Here is an 18,409-nt window from a genome sequence, read left to right as displayed (position 1 = left end):
CCAGGTCCATAGGATGGATTATCTTCATCCTCTGCAAACTCCTCCTCCAGCTTCCTCTTGTTCCTCCTCCTGTTTACTCTTGCTCGTATTTCTAGACTCTTTACAGCCCTGTCTGCAGCCCGAAGGCGTTCCTTGTCTAAAGCAAGCATCGCTCGTACCATGTTAGAACCTATCTTCATTCCCATATTTCTAAATACCTTGCACCTTACAATGTTGCCATCATTGAAAGTCGCAACAGCATCATACACCACAAAGTGAAATGTTTCTATTCCAACAAATACAGTCTTGGGGATTCTCGACCATATAACACTATTTACACTTTCATTGGGGTTTTGAGTTTTTCCGTGAATACACTTTTTCAACAGTTCAGGTGCTGCTAAGTCTCTGAAAATAGGTTTTATCACCTCCACTATTGTATGAGGCAGACTATGCTTATGAGTGTACACTTCACCAGTTAGCAATCCTTTGTTATATTTACACCAACTGTCTTCTTCTTTGGGACACAAGCTATGTTGGGGATTTTCATCGGTTGAAGAAGTACGAAAAAAAAAGAGCCCAAACAGCCTTCTTCATTTCGTCGACACTTTGTGTATTTAGCCTTTTACTTTTACTCATTATTATACTTCAACAAAACAGAGACTCAAGAAACAGAATTAATTACGAATATTTTCGAGATAACGACAGAGTAAATAAACATGAAACAATCGACAATCACACCAGCGATATATATTGAACCATCACAGGTTAGCCACAACACATACTTTATCTCACATCACTAAAATGTACCTGATGAACACGGGCGTTAATCATAACACCATTTGACAGCAGTTTAACAGCGCCACAGTGGGTCACGCCCATGTAGAAAACATTTCAAAAAAAATTTAAAAATAGTTGTAGTCTTCGGAATTGAATAAATTATATATCTATTAAAAGGTAATAGTCTGCAGATTCAGAAAACGCAAAAAAGTAAAAATTGAACTTTTCATGATTTTGAGCCTTTCCGGAGCCCCTTAATCAACTAACTTACGCTAAGGACAACACACACATCCATGCCCGAGGGGGGACTCGAATCTCCAACAAGGGGAGCCGCGCGGGCCGTGGCAAGACCCGCAAGACCGAGCGGCTACCCTGCGCGGCTTGAAACGCGACATCTGAGAAAATTGACTGTTAAAATTGAAACAAATGAGCCCTCGGTCACAATTTTTTAGTCTTATTAACCAGGTTTCAACAGTCCTAAGAGTGCCTTCATCAGAATTTAGACATTTAAGGTTGTCTATAACATAATTACAAATTAATGGGAAGAAAAAAAATTTATATAAAAAGTGTAAGTACTGACTAAAAATACAAGACAGAGACAGTACTTACACGTCACTTATCAAATAAATAACAGGCCAGAAGGGGTTTAGTCACAAAATATGTGAAAGGAATGTGTAAAGGCGAGCCTCTAAAGGCTGCTCGTACCTGTAGAGTGACAGGTTGCAACGGAGGTTGTGACCGAGAGCTCATTTGTTTCATTTTTAATTTATAAAGGGTCACTGAACCAAGTAGCCATGTTCAAAACTTTGCGAAAGTTGACTGTGTGTAAAGGGTGTTACAAAAAGGTACGGCCAAACTTTCAGGAAACATTCCCCACACAAAAATAAAGAAAAGATGTTATGTAGATACGTGTCCGGAAACGCTTACTTAGAGCTCATTTTATTACTTCTCTTCAAATCACATTAATCATGGAATGGAAACACACAGCAACAGAACGTACCAGCGTGATTTCAAACACTTTGTTACAGGAAATGTTCAAAATGTCCTCCGTTAGCGGGGATACATGCATCCACCCTCCGTCGCATGGAATCCCTGATGAGTTGATGCAGCCCTGGAGAATGGCGTATTGTATCACAGCCGTCCACAATACGAGCACGAAGAGTCTCTACATTTGGTACTGGGGTTGCGTAGACAAGAGCTTTCAAATGCCCCCATAAATGAAAGTCAAGAGGGTCGAGGTCAGGAGAGCGTGGAGGCCATGGAATTGGTCCGCCTCTACCAAACCATCGGTCACCGAATCTGTTGTTGAGAAGCGTACGAACACTTTGACTGAAATGTGCAGGAGCTCCATCGTGCATGAACCACATGTTGTGTCGTAACTGTAAAGGCACATGTTCTAGCAGCACAGGTAGAGTATCCCGTATGAAATCATGATAACGTGCTCCATTGAGCGTAGGTGGAAGAACATGGGGCCCAATGAGGACATCACCAACAATGCCTGCACAAACGTTCACAGAAAATCTGTGTTAATGACGTGATTGCACAATTGCGTGCGGATTCTCGTCAGACCACACATGTTGATTGTGAAAATTTACAATTTGATCACGTTGGAATGAAGCCTCATCCGTAAAGAGAACATTTGCACTGAAATGAGGATTGACACATTGTTGGATGAACCATTCGCAGAAGTGTACCCGTGGAGGCCAATCAGCTGCCGATAGTGCCTGCACACGCTGTACGTGGTACGGAAACAACTGGTTCTCCCGTAGCACTCTCCATACAGTGACGTGGTCATAGGCTGGAATGTTCCGTGCTCCCTAAGATGCCGATCAATTGCTTCGAACATCTTCCTGTCGGGACACCTTCGTTCTGGAAATCTGTCTCGATACAAACGTACCGCACCACGGCTATTGTCCCGTGCTAATCCATACATCGAATGGGCGTCTCCCAACTCCGCATTTGTAAACATTGCACTGACTGCAAAACCACGTTCGTGATGAACACTAACCTGTTGATGCTACGTACTGATGTGCTTGATGCTAGTACTGTAGAGCAATGAGTCGCATGTCAACACAAGCACCGAAGTCAACATTACCTTCCTTCAATTGGGCCAACTGGCGGTGAATCGAGGAAGTACAGTACATACTGACGAAACTAAAATGAGCTCTAACATGGAAATTAAGCGTTTCCGGACACACGTCCACATAACATCTTTTCTTTATTTGTGTGTGAGGAATGTTTCCTGAAAGTTTGGCCGTACCTTTTTGTAGCACTCTGTATAATCATAGGCAACGACGCTAGACAAAAATGGCTATATTTCTGAAGTGAGATTATGATCATTAACTCATTACGACTGTTATCTGCTTTTGTCCGATCACACCACATTCTGTTGCTAATAAGCTCGTTAGAATATCCAATAGATTCTGTAATGCGATCTAAGACAAAAGACGCACCGCGAAGGAATTATCCAAATCGGACGGAAATTGCTAGATGTCATCTACATATATAGACAGATTATTACAATTTCAGAAAAACTGGATGATTTATTCACGAGAAAGAGCTTCACAAATTGCTCAAGCCAGTAACGCGTTGGTCCAGCCCTGGCCCTCATGCAAGCAGTTATTCGGCTTAGAATTTATTCATAGAATTGTTGGATGTCTTCCTGAGGGATATCGTATGAGATTCTGCCCAATTGGGGCGTTAGCTCGTCAAAATCCCGGGTTGGCTGAAGGACCCTGCCCATAATGCTCCAAACGCTCTCAGCTGGCGAGAGACCCGGCTACCTTGCTGGCCGAGATAGGGTTTAGCAAGCACGGAGACATGCAGTAAAAACTCTCACCGAAGAGCGTTATCTTGCTGAAATGGAAGCCCAGGATAGATTGTCACGAAGGGCGTAGAATATCGTCCACGTACCGCTGTGCTCCAAGGGTGCCGCAGAAGACAAAGGTATGCTGCTGAAAAGAAATGGCACCCCATACCATCACTCCTGGTCGTCGGCCGATAGTAAGCATGCCGGCCGGAGTGGCCGTGCGGTTCTAGGCGCTGCAGTGTGAAGCCGAGCGACCGCTACGGTCGCAAGTTCGAATCCTGCCTCGGGCATGGATGTGTGTGATTTCCTTCGGTTAGTTAGGTTTAATTAGTTCTAAGTTCTAGGTGACTGATGACCTCAGAAGTTAAGTCGCATAGTGTTCAGAGCCATTTGATAGTAAGGCTGATATCCCACCGCTTTCCGGCTCATCTCCAGACAGATCTTCGGCTTGGTATCTCATTGACAGGAGTAGAATTGTCTTCAGCGATGAGACCCGCTTCAAAATGAGTCCCAAAGACCAGCGAAGACGTCTCTGGAGGCGCCATACGGTCCTACGACCAGGACTAAAGGTCTCGTGTGCCATTTCTTCTCAAAGCAGCACACATTTTGTTGTCATCTGCTGCACGCTTAGAGTACAGCGGTATGTCGATGATATTCCACGTCCCGTTTTGATGCTCTTCATGACAAGCCATCTTGTACTTACATTTCAACAAGATAATACTCGTCCGCACGCGAGGAGAGCTTTTACTGGTTGTCTCCGTGCTTGCCAGACCCTACCTTGGCCAACAAGGTCGACAGATCTCTTCCTAAGTGAGAACGTTTGGAGCATTATGGGCAAGGCCCTTCAACCAGCCTGGGATTTGACGATCTAACGCGCCAGTTGGGCAGAATTTGACACGATATCCCTCAGGAAGATATCCAACAACTCGGTGAATCAACGGAAGCGGCCTTGCCGCAGTGGTTACACCGGTTCCCGTGAGATCACTGAAGTTAAGCGCTGTCGGGCGTGGTCGGCACTTGGATGGGTGACCATGCGCTGTTGCCACTTTTCGGGGTGCATTCAGCCTCGTGATGCCAATTGAGGAGTTACTCTTCCGAATAGTAGCGGCTTCGGTCAAGAATACCATCATAACGACTGGGAGAGCGGTGTGCTGACCCCACGCCCCTCCTATCCGCATCCTCCACGGAGGATGACACGGCGGTCGGATGGTCCCGGTAGGCCACTCGTGGCCTGAAGACGGAGTGCTTTGTGAATCAACGCTAAGCCGAATAACTGCTTGCATAAGGGCCAGAGGTGACTTGCTCAATTTCTGAAGCTCTTTCTCTTGATCCTTTTTTTTTTTTTTTGTAATCGGATACTTGTCTAGACACATATATCACATCTACCGATTTCCGTCCCATTCCGCTAATTCGTTCTTGGTGCACAATTGTCTTTTTGTGTTTAAGTGTGCAGTATGTAATAACAGTGATAAAATGCTCGACAGATCACAAACATTTTGAAGCAAGCATGTAGTGAAAGGTGATTCTAGAGTACTAGGCCTGGAATTTGATAACATAATATTCTTTAATTTGACCTTAATATCTCATTCAGGGTATACACATACCACTCTGTCGATGTGTTCAGGATTGACTTACAGAATGGAAAAGGGATCGCAACTATTTCATAAAACCAAGAAAATAGGTTTTTGTTGCTTTTAAAATGAGAGTTTAATTTTAAATAAAAGTGGACTTGTCACAGGCACACACACCAAGAAGATATTACTACCAAAACACACATGATCCAGGAACTAACACGTGGCTCATCATTCGGTCCTCTCTCCTTACATAAATAAAACAAATGGTCCCTTAACATAAGAAAAAAGGAGAAAGGAGTACATTGAAATCAAAGACACGATTACATTGGGGTCAAGCCTCGTGTAAGGAGTTGTAAGATGCTGAGGATAAGGCAAAAATGACACAGGTAACTCGCTCATTCTGTCACTCAAATGTACAGGAAGGAGAAAGGCAGCAATCATTTCTACAACCCGCTACTACAAAACTATTCCGAAACCAAGCAGAGAGGGCACCGCAGGGTATCGTGTGTGGACACGCCGTCATTAAAATATGTTGAAAATTAGAAATCTGAGAACGGAAAGAAATTACCTGCACTTGCAGGTATTCATTATGAGTGAAAATTCTTGTACTGCAAGGTGAATAACAGTGTAAGACAAATCTGGCGCTGTACACTACCTGTATGACTACATGACGTCTACGCTACCATTTGAGAAACCATCACGTCAGTGAGCATTGTGGCTATCGAGAAAAAAAACGGTCTGCTCTTGGTGAAATTGTTTTATGTGAACAGCAGCAATAATAGTACTGCACTGGAAATGGAAATGATCGTTTAGCGTCATTGGCCGGGAGGCCCCGTACGGGGCAGGTCCGGCCGCCTTGGTGCAGGTCTTATTACATTCGACGCCACACTGGGCGACCTGCACGCCGGATGAGGATGAAATGATGATGAAGACAACACAACACCCAGTCCCTGAGCGGAGAAGATCCCCGACCCAGCCGGGAATCGAACCCGGGCCCCTTAGGACAGAGTACTGCACTGATAGAGCATCGCTGACTGAAAAGTCTGAGGAGATTTCCAATGTCATTAAATGGCTTATAGATGATGATAATGCAGTTCGAAAACACAGATGAGCTTACTGTCGTATCTGGAAGAAGGCTTCCTATCCTGGTGCAAGTTATTGACGAGGCTGCTGTTGCAACGCATGCCCCGGTTAATGCTGTCATGAGAAATGTCCACCCATTGGTCAACAATATAGAACGTTTTCTGCCTGTCTTACACTGGTACCAGTACAAGGCCCAGGCGATACAACAACTGAAACCTCATTATAAGCAACTACGTTCTGAGTTTGCTCTTCGGTTTCTGACACGGATCGAAGTTGATGATTTGTGGTCGGGCAATATTCTATGAAGTGACGAGGCACCTCCTACACCACAGTGTGTAGCGAATACACAGAACTGCCGAATTTTGGGTACTGTTAAGCTACGTACTGTGTACGAAGAGGCATTGCGCTCGCCATATGTGACTGTGTGGTTTGGATTCACAAGCACCTTCATTCTCGGTCCGTTCTTTTATGCACTGAATACACCCAGAGGATCTGTCAGGTGTACCGTGACGTCTGTACTTTATCGATACCTTCTTGTACAGCATGTGATATCTGCTTTGAAAGAGCACAATTGTGCAGAAACCACTGTTTTCATGCAAGATGGAGCAACACCTCACGTTTCTCGCCTACTTTTGTTGTGGACTTCAGTCCAGAGACTGGTTGGATACAGCTCTCCATGCTACTCTACAAGCTTCCCCATCTCTCAGTAACTACTGTTTACTGCATTCGTCTCTTGGTCTCGCTCTACGATTTTTACCCTTCGTGCTTCCCTCCAGTACTAAATTGGTGATCCCTTGGTGCCTCAGAACGTGTCCTACCAAACGATCCCTTCTTCTAGTCAAGTTGCGCCACAAATATCTCTTCTCCCCAGTTCTGTTCAGTACCTCCTCATTAGTCACGTGATATACGCATCTAATCTTCAGCATTCTTCTGTAGCACCACATTTCGAAAGCTTCTATTCTCTTCTTGTCTAAACTATTTATCGTCCATGCTTCACGTCCATACATGGCTACACTCCATACAAATACTTTCAGGAAGAACCTCCAGACACTTAAATCTATACTGTAAGATCTGCTTAATGCAACCTTCCACGAACGTATTATCACCAGAGGTTTTCCAGGTGCATGACCTGCAAGATCACCCAATCTGATTCCATTTGATCTTGGGCTCCGATCTGAAGGTCAGTATGCAGGAATACTTTGCTCGGATACCACTGGAACTGTTGCGAGCAACTGTTTATCTAGTCGTTTTGAAGAAACTGTGTAAGCGGCGGTTAATAATAAAATCAAAATTATGCCTTTCTCACTTCGTTGGCCTTTACCGCCTGCATCCCATTCCTAACCCATTACTTTTATAAACATTACTATACGTCTATTTTGCATGTACAACTCCAGATTTGCACTAGTGGCCAAAACTGGAACTAATTTTTTGCCTGCGTGAATCAGTTCCGTGTTAATGCAATAGAATATCCAATACGTTTCGCTACGATACGATAATTAAGGCCTACACTGGACCTCTGCGAGTGGCTGCGCAGTAATTATGACCATCTGGTAATTTTCACAGCTGCTTTAGGTAAGCAATGAACACATGCAGGACCCATCTCGCACAAAGCTATCTAACGGCTAATTCTTCAAACACAATGGACTGGACTGTTCCCTGTGATGAGCCTGTGGGGCCAGTTACCACACATGGCTTTAAACGGAGATCGCTCAACTCCTCATTAAGCATTGTGTCTCATGTTGTACTTTTGGGACCTCCTTCACATGGGTTACTTTGAACAGAAGTACGGCACAGTTTGAATTCAGCCGCTCACTGGGCAAGATTCACGAAGGATTAAAACTTAAGAGCGTGATGTGGACTCGTACACGTAACCTTGCCTTCGCGGGCATTTCTGTTATCGACTGAGCTATCCAGTCCCGTTTCGACACACAGTTTTAACCTGACAGAAAGTCACAAAAGATAGCGCACTTCGCTGAAGAGAGAAGGATTCATTTTGGTTATAACTGTATCCATACAACGGTTCAGAAACACTAACTGACTTTCCGTTGGCCAGAAACCGTGGAAAAGGCAGTATTTCGTAAGGTCAAGGTACTGCAATTTGACAATTTCAATAAATCACAGAAAAGTTCACTTGTAAAAGCCACGTATATAACTCTGTTCCATAGCCCAAGTTGACGCTTGACACTTTTTTGTTAACATGAGCAAACATAAAAAAATCATTGACATCGATGCCATTTACTTGCCAGGTCAAGAAATTTTTACCTTTCGCTTGTAAATAGTAGATGAACATGCCATAACTAGTGCAAACTGTTATTTAAGTCACGTTACCTATCATTAACACTTGTCACCCTGTGCTTTAGAAGAATCGTTAACAAAGTACTTCGACGTTTCCTATCATACTGTTTATAAAACTACCATTTATTTATTTATATTTTTTGTTGATTTATCCTGGGAAGATTAATATCATAAGGCCCTCTCTTGTATCTAACTACGCACGATCATATTTGATCATACACTCCTGGAAATGGAAAAAAGAACACATTGACACCGGTGTGTCAGACCCACCATACTTGCTCCGGACACTGCGAGAGGCCTGTACAAGCAATGATCACACGCACGGCACAGCGGACACACCAGGAACCGCGGTGTCGGCCGTCGAATGGCGCTAGCTGCGCAGCATTTGTGCACCGCCGCCGTCAGTGTCAGCCAGTTTGCCGTGGCATACGGAGCTCCATCGCAGTCTTTAACACTGGTAGCATGCCGCGACAGCGTGGACGTGAACCGTATGCGCAGTTGACGGACTTTGAGCGAGGGCGTATAGTGGGCATGCGGGAGGCCGGGTGGACGTACCGCCGAATTGCTCAACACGTGGGGCGTGAGGTCTCCACAGTACATCGATGTTGTCGCCAGTGGTCGGCGGAAGGTGCACGTGCCCATCGACCTGGGACCGGACCGCAGCGACGCACGGATGCACGCCAAGACCGTAGGATCCTACGCAGTGCCGTAGGGGACCGCACCGCCACTTCCCAGCAAATTAGGGACACTGTTGCTCCTGGCGTATCGGCGAGGACCATTCGCAATCGTCTCCATGAAGCTGGGCTACGGTCCCGCACACCGTTAGGCCGTCTTCCGCTCACGCCCCAACATCGTGCAGCCCGCCTCCAGTGGTGTCGCGACAGGCGTGAATGGAGGGACGAATGGAGACGTGTCGTCTTCAGCGATGAGAGTCGCTTCTGCCTTGATGCCAATGATGTTCGTATGCGTGTTTGGCGCCGTGCAGGTGAGCGCCACAATCAGGACTGCATACGACCGAGGCACACAGGGCCAACACCCCGGCATCATGGTGTGGGGAGCGATCTCCTACACTGGCCGTACACCACTGGTGATCGTCGAGGGGACACTGAATAGTGCACGGTACATCCAAACCGTCATCGAACCCATCGTTCTACCATTCCTAGACCGGCAAGGGAACTTGCCGTTCCAACAGGACAATGCACGTCCGCATGTATCCCGTGCCACCCAACGTGCTCTAGAAGGTGTAAGTCAACTACCCTGGCCAGCAAGATCTCCGGATCTGTCCCCCATTGAGCATGTTTGGGACTGGATGAAGCGTCGTCTCACGCGGTCTGCACGTCCAGCACGAACGCTGGTCCAACTGAGGCGCCAGGTGGAAATGGCATGGCAAGCCGTTCCACAGGACTACATCCAGCATCTCTACGATCGTCTCCATGGGAGAATAGCAGCCTGCATTGCTGCGAAAGGTGGATATACACTGTACTAGTGCCGACATTGTGCATGCTCTGTTGCCTGTGTCTATGTGCCTGTGGTTCTGTCAGTGTGATCATGTGATGTATCTGACCCCAGGAATGTGTCAATAAAGTTTCCCCTTCCTGGGACAATGAATTCACGGTGTTCTTATTTCAATTTCCAGGAGTGTAGTTATTACGAGACGTATAAGAAGTCTTACACGTAGTACAGAACCTAACACCTTGAACTAATATGAGAGAACTAGTAAAAACAGTGATACCTATTGCAGAAAAATCACAGCTATATTTACTTGTGAAAAGTAGAACAATGAAGATAATTTTTGAGGAGGGAGAAGAGAGATTTAGACAGTAGCAATGGACGTGAGAGAAGAGATAGGAGAGGGGAACAAAACATACCATTAACGAAGTAAAGTGCAAACAAAAAAGCGTGACTGACTCGAAAGAGAAACTAGAGAGAAGCGCAATTGGGTGAATATCTGAACATGTGTTTCGCTGGCTGATAGAGATAAATGTCTATATATGTTAATCGTTTAATATGTACTTCGTATTTCTGGAAGTACACTAAACTTACAGCCGTAGCTTACATCTAAACAACCATTTATATGGATCCTAAACAAAGAATCCAAAACCGTCGATCGAAGAAACAACATAAAAATATTAAAATTAGGATGTCAATAAATCCAGCAAGAAAGCTGCAGCAGTTGCCAATAGCACAAAATAGATACATACGTATTTGCTGAAAAACTGGTAGCTTATGTGGCTATATCTACAGTACTGATAGAGATGCATTTCCAGAGTATAAAATGTGTAAAGAACGATATAGATTAACATCATGCTGTCATCGACCAGATGAGATATCAATATTACCTCTGGCTTCCTATCTACAGTGCTGACAGAGATGCATTTCCCGAGTATAAAATGTGTAAGGAACGATATACGAGGGCTATCCAGAAAGTAAGTTCCGATTGATCGCTAAATGGAAACCACATTGAAAATCAGAAATGTTTTATTTGTAATAGTTAGCTACACCTTCCAGATACTTCTCTACGTAGTCGCCGTTCTGACTTAGACATTTGTCGTAGCGTTGCACCAACTTCCCAATACCCACATCATAGAAGGCAGCCGCCAGTGCTTTCCGCCAACTCTGTATGCTGGTCTACAGCTCGTTTTCTGTACCAAAATACTGTCTTCATAGCCAGTGGTTCATGTGAGCAGAGATGAACCTCAGAGGGAGACAATTAGGGGCTGTACTGTGGGCAATCAAACATTTCCAATTAAAAACGATGCAGGAGCATCTTCATTGCCCCTGCAGAATGCGGCTGAGAATTGCCTTGAAGAAGAAACAGCACGACAGTTATGTAATGTCGGCTGCATAGCTTAAGGCGAAATTTCTCACCAGGCCCTCGTACTTGGCGGGAGACACTATTTTCTATAACATCTTTACGCGCTCACTGTGAGCTCAGAAATGAGAAGAGCGACGTGATACTATCTAGGGTCATACTAGAGACTCTGCTCAACACATTTGTGCAAAGCTTTATCGGATTTTCATTGTCGTCTCCATTTCGCGACCGATCGGAACTTACTTTCTGGACACGCTTCGTAGATTAACATCATGCTGTCATCGACCAGATGAGATGTCAATATTACCTCTGGTTTCCTGACGCGTAAAGACGACTATAACACAAGAGGTGAAATGAGTAACTGGAAACATGTCCAACTAGTCAAATATACATTCTCGAGTCTTAAATGTCGCACACTAAAGTACAGGGCTATTACAAATGATTGAAGCGATTTCATAAATTCACTGTAGCTCCATTCATTGACATATGGTCACGACACACTACAGATACGTAGAAAAATCCATAAAGTTTTGTTCGGCTGAAGCCGCACTTCAGGTTTCTGCCGCCAGAGCGCTCGAGAGCGCAGTGAGACAAAATGGCAACAGGAGCCGAGAAAGCGTATGTCGTGCTTGAAATGCACTCACATCAGTCAGTCATAACAGTGCAACGACACTTCAGGACGAGGTTCAACAAAGATCCACCAACTGCTAACTCCATTCGGCGATGGTATGCGCAGTTTAAAGGTTCTGGATGCCTCTGTAAGGGGAAATCAACGGGTCGGCCTGAAGTGAACGAAGAAACGGTTGAACGCGTGCGGGCAAGTTTCACGCGTAGCCTGCGCAATTCGACGAATAAAGCAAGCAGGGAGCTAAACGTACCGCAGCCGACGGTTTGGAAAATCTTACGGAAAAGGCTAAAGCAGAAGCCTTACCGTTTACAATTGCTACAAGCCCTGACACCCGATGACAAAGCCAAACGCTTTGAATTTTCGGCGCGGTTGCAACAGCTCATGGAAGAGGATGCGTTCAGTGCGAAACTTGTTTTCAGTGATGAAGCAACATTTTTTCTTAATGGTGAAGTGAACAGACACAATGTGCGAATATGGGCGGTAGAGAATCCTCACGCATTCGTGCAGCAAATTCGCAATTCACCAAACGTTAACGTGATTTGTGCAATCTCACGGTTTAAAGTTTACGGCCCCATTTTCTTCTGCGAAAAAAACGTTACAGGACACGTGTATCTGGACATGCTGAAAAATTGGCTCATGCCACACCTGGAGACCGACAGCACCGACTTCATCTTTCAACAGGATGGTGCTCCACCGCATTTCCATCATGATGATCGGCATTTCTTAAACAGGAGATTGGAAAACCGATGGATCGGTCGTGGTGGAGATCATGATCAGCAATTCATGTCATGACCTCCACGCTCTCCCGACTTAACCCCATGCGATTTCTTTCTGTGGGGTTATGTGAAAGATTCAGTGTTTAAACCTCCTCTACCAAGAAACGTGCCAAAACTGCGAGCTCGCATCAACGATGCTTTCGAACTCATTGATGGGGATATGCTGCGCCGAGTGTGGGAGGAACTTGATTATCGGCTTGATGTCTGCCGAATCACTAAAGGGGCACATATCGAACATTTGTGAATGCCTAAAAAAACTTTTTGAGTTTTTGTATGTGTGTGCAAAGCATTGTGAAAATATCTCAAATAATAAAGTTATTGTAGAGCTGTGAAATCGCTTCAATCATTTGTAATAACCCTGTATTACGTGTGTTATGCATATACGGATTACATTTTTCAATTGAAAGACAAGCGTTGTGCCTTCACCGTTCAACATTTTACTGTTCCGAAATATTCAGAAAACGTAACATTGTTTTCAGCGGTTTCAAGGAAAGAGGGTAATGAAATACCTCACTGGGGCATATTCAGTTACATCTGGAGGATGACACTTTATCGTGAAATGTTGGTTCACCGATCCATAGGGAGATGCGTTAAGGCAGCGAATGCCAATAAATGATTATTTCATAAATTATGTTAATAAGGTAGATAAAAATATTAGTTTGTGTGTTTTTCTCTCTTTCATGTATGGTGCGACAGTCAATCAACGTACAGTTGACGGCATTCTTCGCCCGTAGCGGCAGTACCGCAAGAACAAAACGTCACTGCCAACATTCGCCTACCAGCCGAAGGCCGATGAAGGGAGAAGACAATGAAAATTGTACTTTACTTGCTGAACCATTTTTTTAAAAAAGAATAAATGTGAGAATAAAACATGATATATTGTATTGTATGGTGTGAAACAGAAAGTTCAGTGTTTGTTGAGATCTGGTTATGTAAAGATCGATGTATTGTGTTGTTCTGGTTGCTGTCGATGAAACTTATATAAGATCAAAAATCTGCAAATGATTTATGAAGCACTTGAAGACGTATATTATCTCTGAAGAATAAAACTGTTGAAATGTATCGCAATTAACGTGTTGGTCGCTTTTGATGCTTTGTAGTAAATTGATGCTAGTAGTGAAAAGTGAAATCTTTCGCCAGCTATGGATTTTGAGTGATTTGAGTTCGAGTGAAGGAAAAAATCATTGTCGAGATAAATTTCAGAAAGATTATCCAATCTAAAAGTAACATCTGGCTGTTTGAAACTATGCTTGAAGTGGGAGAAACCAATACAAATTATTGCCAGATAGTAGATATGAAACGTACCTTGTTGAAAGTACAGGTTGGTCTAATCTGCCAAGTAAAGTGTTGCTTAGAGTTGCTTTTCTCTTATGTTAGAGTTTGACGGTTTACTGTGGAAACGAAACTTTTATTCATAAAAGTTAGAGTCGTGCTGAGCATTGATTGTCATTGGTTGTTGACAAACTCGCAGCTGTTTGTCAGATCAGTGTTGTAAAAGAAAAGTAAGATCAGAGGCACATGGGTGTGTGTGTCGCCCTTAGCGTAAGTTAGTTTAAGTTAGATTAAGTAGCGTGTAAGCCTAGGGATCGATGACCTCAGTAAGTAGTGTGTAAGCCTAGGGATCGATGACCTCAGTATTTACCACAAATTTCCAATTAAGATCATTAAAATCTTCCGCATTGACTGTAGATTTTGAATGCAGTTTGTTCAGTCATTCTTCGAGTGCATGTAAAAGATTAGACCAGTGATTCTAGATATGAATTCTGAACGGATTAGTTAATTATGCATCTCAGAGCTGCGATGAGATAATATTTTTTATTGCGTCTGCATAGCAATCAAGATAAACGAGATCGCTAAACATGGAGAAAATCTGATATTGATACGTTAAATCTTTAACGTCAAGATAAAAGTTACTTCTCCAATCTCCCGCCTGCAAGAGAAAACGCCAAGAGCCTGTGTGAACCCATTATCTTCGGAAATTGTGTTGCAAATGGCCTCAAAACAATTTCGTGGTCGTCCGATCTGGCTGTTAATAAAGTGGCTGTACTCACTATAGGAGCGTTACATCGGTTGACTAAACGGATGTATAAGATCTCGCCACTGCGCACACTGTAGTATCTCTCCACGAGAACGAAGACTAAACGGTTGACACATTGCCGTTTTACGACACAAAATGAACACGTATGAGAACACCGAAATTTTTCTTACCAGGTTTCAGTTTCAACACATCGCAGCAAGAACTATCAGTTATTGCTGACATTACAGCTGTAGCTGACAGAGTGAAGGAGTCATATATGAGTAGTTCAAAAACATCCTATGCAGCATTATGAGTCTTCTAACTCAAAGAGGTGTAAACGTATTAGAAGCTAATTATATCCTGTTGTTCAAAGCTTCTATTACTGTTCAAAAATGGCTCTGAGCACTATCGGACTTAACTTCTAAGGTCATCAGTCCCCTAGAACTTAGAACTACTTAAACCTAACCAACCTAAGGACATCACACACATCCATGCCCGAGGCAGGATTCGAACCGTAGCGGTCGCGCGGTTCCAGACTGTAGCGCCTAGATCCGCTCGGCCACCCTGGCCGGCTCTTTTACTGTGTTGCCGTGTTTTCGAATTAGCTTTAGTTTTTAAACTCTGCCTCTCCAAAATACTATGTTTTCCCTTTTGATATTCTCTACCCAAACATATTTCGACATTAGTGAGTCATAATCCAGCAAGTGAAAGAGTTACTTTACCCCGAGAACTTGCACTGGCTACAAGTAGAGGAGAGTAAAAGTCATTTACGTGTTATGTCTTAAGTAACGTCACGTTTACGTGAATTGTGCACTGTTATAAATTTCTGAACACGTCTTTAGAAGACGAAGCGATTTAGCGAGCGAAAAATGTAGGGTGCTATTAAAAAATTCTAACGAACAAAGATAAAAGAAAGGTGATCATATTGGTTAATGCCGCTCTTGTAGATAAAAATACGAACAACTTAAATTTGAAGGAACACATAGAAAATGTTGCGTGGAAGCTAACCAAAGATTGCGTTTTATTGGCAGGACATTTAGAAAATGTAACAGACCTACTAAAGAGATTGCCTACACTACGTTTGTCCGTCCTCTTTTAGAATACTGCTGCGTGGTGTGGGATCCTTACCAGATAGGACTGACGGAGTACATGGAAAAAGTTCAAAGAAAGGTAGCACGTTGTGTATTATCGCGAAATATGGGAGAGAGTGTCACAGAAATGATACAGGATTTGGGCTGGAAATCATTAAAAGAAAGGCGTTTTTCGCTGCGACGGAATCTTTCACGAAATTCCAGTCACCAACTTTCTCCTCCGAATGCGAAAATATTTTGTTGACACCGACCTACATAGGGAGGAACGATCACCACGATAAAATAAGGGAAATCAGAGCTCGTACGGAAAGATATAGGTGTTCATTCTTTCCGCGTGCTATACGAGATTGGGATAATAGAGAATTGTGAAGGTGGTTCGATGAACCTTCTGCCAGGCACTTGAATGTGATTTGCAGAGTATCCACGTAGATGTAGATGTAAGAAATCTGTTTGATAATTTTTTTTTTACTTTTCTTCTGGACAAATACTTATTTGGGGTGTTCATATACGAGGTCTGTTCAAAAAACTCCGGAAAATTCGTTATTTTCTCGTTGGAGCGAATTAGGGTTGGCAACCCTGCACACATCTGTTTTTAATGTGAGATGGCGGAAGTTTCACTGTTGCCTCTCTCTTAGTTACTGATGTTTTAAGTAGAACGTTGTGCCGCGCAGTTTGCGAATTTCGAGATGGCAGAGTTAGAGGAGCAACGCGCTTGCATTAACTTCTGCGTGAAACTCAGGAAAACTTTTACCGAGACACACCAAATGATGCAGGGAGCCTATGGTGGTGAGCGCCTAAGCCGTACTCGCTGTTACGAATGGTTCACACGATTTAAAAATGGCTGAACGGAAGTTAAAGATGACCCTCGCTCAGGAGCCCCTCGACGTCTGCCGACGACACTCATGTCAGGAATGTCAACGAAATTGTGCGTACTAATCGAAGACTGACTGTCCGAGAGATTGCAGTAGAACGTAACATTTCAGTTGGATCATGTCCTGAAATCCTGACACAGCGTCTTGGAATGCATCGTGTTGCCGCCTGATTCGTGACACGGCTCATGAGTCAAGACCAGAAAGACCTTCGCCTCACAATCTGTGAAGTGCTCTTGTATAGCGCAAATGAGAACGAGATTTTCCTAATGAGAACCATAACTTTTTTTATTTCAAAAGTTGAAAACTCCGCTGAAAGGACGAAGATTTGCAACGATAGAAAAGATAAAAGGAAATTGGCAGACGGCGCTTCGCGCCGATCCAGCAAGAGGCGGTCCAAGACTGCTTCCAGAAGTGGAACGGCGTTGTGAAGTTGTGTGAATTGTGGAGGAGAGTATTTCGAAGGAGACTATGCGCAATAAGTAAAAGGTAAGCGTAGAAAAATTGTGTGGATAAGGTTTCGGAATTTTTTGAATAGCTCTCGTAAATTAGACACCCTGTATGTAAAAGACGGGGCAGGTAACGTTTTCTCACTTGAGCCCGTATGGAGAGAATACACTAGTATTCTGGGACATCAAGACGTTAGAAAATCTTTACGAAATCCCGAAAGACTTGAAGATTATCATCGCTTAGTACCAAGGCCGTTAGCTCTGTTTCTACATAAATGACTGTAATGCAATACGGATAAATAAATACAAACACTCAGAATCGTGTGACAACGTGATCGTTGGTAAATGCCAGGAATCAATCACAACCGCCAAGTATCTAGCACATTTGATCTGGAGTGTTGTAACGTGAAGCGACCATACAATCCTAATTGTTGCAATAGCAGATGCTGGACACATTTATTGGAAGAATCGAATGGAAGTAATATTTTCGCACGAAGAAAGTCTCTTTCGACCAATTCCTAGGTACTCTTTGTCGGTGTGGGAGCACTGACAAACTGGAATTACAAAAGATATAGTGAAAGTTTAGGAGGTACTACGCGATTCGTCACGGGTATATTTAGTCAGACAAGAATGTCCCACATTTACTCACCAGACTTACCGTAAACGTTGACAGGCACCTGCTTTGGCACGAAATACCTTTAATGACATGTATTCGTGCGCTGCGATAGCGACCCACCAGGGTAGCTGAGAGCGCTATCGCACTGCTTCCTGGACTCGGGCCCTGGCGGATTAAATACGACGGCTGGTGTGCCGGCCAGCCTGGATGTGGTTTTTAGGCGGTTTCCCACATCCTACTAGGTGAATACCGGGCTGGTCCCCACGTCCCGCCTCAGTTACACGACTCACAGACATTTGCAACACATTCACACTATTTCACGATTGACACTAGATGCAGACAGCTGGGGTACACTAATTCCGTCCTGAGGGGTATGGGGTGGCGGCAGGAAGGGCATCCGGCCACCCCTTAAATTTAACCATGCCATTTCTGTACTTAATCCTGCCGACCCTGCCCACAATGCGGGATAAAGGTGGTAGCAAAAGAAGGAAAAAGAAATAAAGATTCGTGCACTACGATAGCCTCATAAAACTGTAGTCATGGACAACTCTGGGAAGGAACTGTAAGGCATGTCTTGATGGGTTATACGAACTTTGACTGGAGCCGACCAGTAGGAATGCAAGGAGTCCGAGTT

General features: G+C 44.0%; 1 protein-coding gene across 4 annotated transcripts in view; it reads right to left on the bottom strand.

Annotated features, from left to right (window-relative positions):
* LOC124805084 (glycine receptor subunit alpha-3) overlaps positions 1-18,409 on the bottom strand; it is a 603,880-nt gene that overhangs the window by 284,424 nt on the left and 301,047 nt on the right. The window lies entirely within an intron of this gene.

Source organism: Schistocerca piceifrons, chromosome 7, assembly GCF_021461385.2.
Source record: "Schistocerca piceifrons isolate TAMUIC-IGC-003096 chromosome 7, iqSchPice1.1, whole genome shotgun sequence".
NCBI classification, from domain to species: Eukaryota; Metazoa; Arthropoda; class Insecta; order Orthoptera; family Acrididae; genus Schistocerca; species Schistocerca piceifrons.
This window is presented reverse-complemented; position numbering and strand designations above follow the sequence as displayed.